Source organism: Octodon degus, unplaced genomic scaffold, assembly GCF_000260255.1.
Source record: "Octodon degus isolate 3935 unplaced genomic scaffold, OctDeg1.0 scaffold00062, whole genome shotgun sequence".
In the NCBI taxonomy this organism is placed as follows: Eukaryota; Metazoa; Chordata; class Mammalia; order Rodentia; family Octodontidae; genus Octodon; species Octodon degus.
In genome coordinates this window covers 2,663,849-2,668,096 of record NW_004524638.1, presented here as the reverse complement: position 1 = coordinate 2,668,096, position 4,248 = coordinate 2,663,849, and the positions used below count along the sequence as shown (strand labels likewise).

General features: G+C 37.2%; 1 pseudogene; it reads left to right on the top strand.

Moving 5' to 3' along the window:
* The first annotated feature begins 646 nt into the window (after window positions 1–646).
* On the top strand, window positions 647–2,964 carry LOC101573737 (annotated as a pseudogene).
* Window positions 2,965–4,248: the final 1,284 nt, after the last annotated feature.

Sequence of the window (4,248 nt, the reverse complement as noted above, 5' to 3'; positions counted from 1 at the left end):
GAGAGAGAGAGAGAGAGAGAGAGAGAGAGAGAGAGAGAGAGATTTTAGAGAGAAAAAGATGACAAGTCAAGAACAACAGAAGAGTCAACAATCAGTGTAAGCAATTAAGCAGAGAGAAAACATAGGGATCCTACAGTGGGAAAACAACATGATAAATATAAGCCAATATATATGAGTCATAATGATCAATGTAAACAGCCTTAACTCAACGATCAAAAGAAAGAGACTGACTGGCTCTGGAGAGGTGGTGCTGCGCTGTTGGGTATGAAGTATAACAGAACAGACTTTTCCACCTGAAACTGCTGCTTCAAGTTCAGATCAGACAAGAAACAAACCTCATAACAACCAACAAAACCAAAGAAGAGTGCAATTAAGTTGAAGACACAATTTTTGATTTGAAACAATGAGTTGGTGCCTACTCAACATCTTTGAAAGAGCACCTCCCAATGCTACTAGTCTTTGTTTTCTTCAGTGTTTTACTATGAGATTGCCCTGTACAACAGCAGTTGTATTCTTTATTAGCCTGGTAGATCATTTTCTCTCACTTTTTTTTTAATACTAGCAACTTTCCCCTTTGAAACTTGTTCTTAAAAAAGAAGAATCAGCTAATACTACTGAAAGCACAATATTTTATTATTGCTGCGTGATGAGCTTTGATCCAAACCTTCTCCACAACAATGGACATGATGGGTACCCCAAAGGTGCTTCAGCAGCACTTCGTGAAACAGGGGTTATTGAAAAACTGTTGACTTATGGATTTATTCAGTGTTCAGAAGTCAAGTTAGACTTTTCTTCCACTGTTCACAATATAATGGAAACTTGCAGGAATTAAAAGTAGGGGATGATGTTGAGTTTGAAGTATCATCTGACCAGTGGACTGACAAACCAATTGCTAATAAACTAGTGAAGATAAAACAAGAAATCCATCCTGAAGAATAAATTAATGGACAAGAAGTGTTTTGCCTGACTTACATCCCCGAAGATATCGAAGGGAATGTTCAGCTGGAAACTGGAGATAAAATAAACTTTGTAATTGATAACAAGAAACATACTGATGCTGTAAGTGTCTGTAACATTATGCTGTTGAAAAAGAAACAAGCCCACTGTCAGGGAGTAGTTTGTGCCATGAAGGAGGCATTTGGCTTTTTTGAAAGAGGTTATGTGGTAAAAGAGATATTCTTCCACTACAGTGAGTTTAAAGGTGATCTGGAAACCTTGCAGCCTAGAGGTGATGTGGAGTTCACAATGAAGGACAGAAATAGTAAAGAAGTTGCAGCAGATGTTACATTATTGCCTCAAGGAACAGTCATTTTTGAAGATATCAGCATTGAACATTTTGAAGGAACTGTAACCAAAGTTATCCCAAAAGTACCCAGTAAAAACCAGAATGACCCACTGCGGGGATGAATCAAAGTTGATTTTGTGGTTTCTAAAGAATGTCTTTTTGGAGATAAAGGTATGAAATCCAAGGTGATCCTACTTGAAGGTGAACATGTTAGGTTTAATATTTCAACAGACCGACATGAAAAATTAGAACGAGCAACCAATATAGTAGTTCTGTCAAATACATGTCAGTTCACTAATGAAGCTAGAGAAATAGGTGTAATTGCTGCCATGAGAGATGAGCTTTGTTTCATCAAGTGTGTGGATCGGGATGCTCCTATGTTCTTCCACTTCAGTGAAATTCTTTTTTTTTTTTTTTTTTTTTTTTTTTTTTTTTTTTTGAGGAACCAGGGATTGAACTCAGATTCTTGCACTTGCCAGGCCAAGTGCTTATTCCACTGAGCTATCTCCCTGGCTCTTCAGTGAAATTCCTGATGGGAACCAGATCCATATTGCAGATAAAGTAGAATTTACTGTGATTTCTGGCATGCTCTCTGCCCAAAGAAATCATGCTGTTAGGATTAAAAGGCATGATTTTATTCCATTCTCATTCAGAACATCGTTTTGTGGGAACTGTAGAAAAAGAAGTCACTTTTTCCAATCCCAAAAACCACTAGCCCCAATAAAGCTAATGAAAGGAAGCTCAGGATGACATTATTGTTTATGATGATTGTGGAGTGACACTACTACTTTTCAAGCCAAGGATGTGGGAGGATTTACTTCTCCTCAGATAGGAGATAAGGTTGAATTTACTATTAGTGATAAACAGAGGCCTGGGCAGCAGATTGCAACTTGTGTGTGACTTTTAGGTCATAATTCCGACTCCAAGAGGCTCTTGGGTTATGTGGCAACTCTGAAAGATAATTTTGGAATTATTTAAACAGCAAATAATGATAAGGAAATCTTTTTCCATTACAGTGAATTCTATGGTGATGTTGATAGCCTTGAACTGGGGGACATGGTTAAATAAAGTTTGTTCAAAGGAAAAGGCAACAAAGTCAGGGCTGAAAAAGTAAACAAAACTCACTCAGTGAATCATATTACTGAGGAAGCTGATCCCACCATCTACTGTACTAAAGTCATTTGGCCTCTGAGGACTGTCAATCCAACACAGACTGAGTATCAAGGAATGATTGATATTTTGAAGGATATGAAAGGTGAGATGTACCCATTTGGCATAGTTTGGATGGCCAACAAGGGGGATTGCCTAAAAAAAGGAAAGAGTGTTAAGTTCCAGTTGTGTGTCCTGGGCCAAAATGCACAGACTATGGCCTACATTATGCCCTTGCCTAGGGTCATAGTGGAGTGTGTGGAAGATTAGTTTGGCTTCATTAACTATGAAATAGAAGATAGCAAGAAGCTCTTTTTCCATGTGAAAGAGGTTCAGGATGGCAGAAAGCTACAGGCAGGAGATAAGGTGGAATTCTCAGTGATCCTTAACTAGCCAATCACATCAAAAACAACACCACAGATGATGCCAGTGCTCCTTGCCTCATGGTTCTTCACCAGCCAAGGGGACCAGAAAACTCAATGGGATTTGGTGAGGAAAGAACTATCTTTCAGGCTGGTGTCATTAACTAATTGCATCCATGAAGTTTATCCTTAATCCACTATCATCAAGCTGGGGGAATTCTAGTGAAGAGTTCTGAATATCTCCCTCTTCATCCCTCAAAATCTGGAAAACTTACTCTATTGAGCTATTACCAGTTTTAACACCTTCCTTGTGTTATGTTTTTAAAAAATAAATACATTTAAGAAAACATTTAAAAATTATGCACAGCTGCGGCCTGGAGAACTTAAGGTGATGCCTTCTAGTATCACGTTAGGGGCTTTATTTGGTGCTTTTAACACAACTGGTAATTGCAAAATCCACTTTACCTGTATAAGTGAAACATAGATTGTTGTCTGGTTGGCCCTATGAAATTCTGCACTTAATTTAGTATATATTCTACCTTCATTACTCCTGGAAAGATGCTCTACCTTAGCAGTCAGTTGCATTATTTTCCTTTTCTTCACTGTTCATTATGCTTTAAATCTGAGGACCATAGGAGGGTAGATTATATTACTTTTAAAAATTTTGTATAGGCATTTGCATATTCTAATGTTGATAGCAAATGTTAAAATGTTATTCTTCGTATTGTTTATAATCTTGTCACAAAATACTTAAAAGGTTGGTTAAATTTCAGAGAAAATTATCTTCCAGAGTAGTTTCCCCTCTTGGGATGGGGGTTAATATCCTCACAATTAGTATGCATGATGCAGAATTTCCTGGAAATGAAGTGTGCCAGAAGTGTGATAATTTCATCATATTTAAAAGAAAAAAAGATGAGTGCACAAATTTGTTGCAGTTTAGGTTACTTCAGCTTCTAGGACCCAACTTCTTTTATTGATTTAACAACAAAACAAAACAAAAAAGTTGTGCATGAAAAAAAGGAAATAAAAGGACAAAGGAGACTAGCAGACTGGGGCGCAAGAAATGAAATCCAACATTATGCTGCATGTAGGAAACACATTTGCCTGAAGAAAAAAAAAAAGAAAAGAAAAGAGATCAATAGACAGAACATCAAAGAATGGAAAGTAGGAAAAAGCAGAGGTAGATATTCCGATGGCTGAAGATGTGAACTTCAAACCATAGAGTTTAAAAGAGACAAATAAGGTCACTAGATTCTTGCTAGGGGAAAACTGCAGGTGCTTTAGTCCACTGAGCTATTTGGCTGGCCCTACCAGAACAATTAGGCAAGAGAAAAAATTCAAAAGAATATAATTGGGAAGAAAAAAGTGAAATTATCCTTATTTGCGGATTATGTGATACTCTACACAGAAGACACGAAAAGCTCCACAAAGAGACATGTAGATTTAATAACA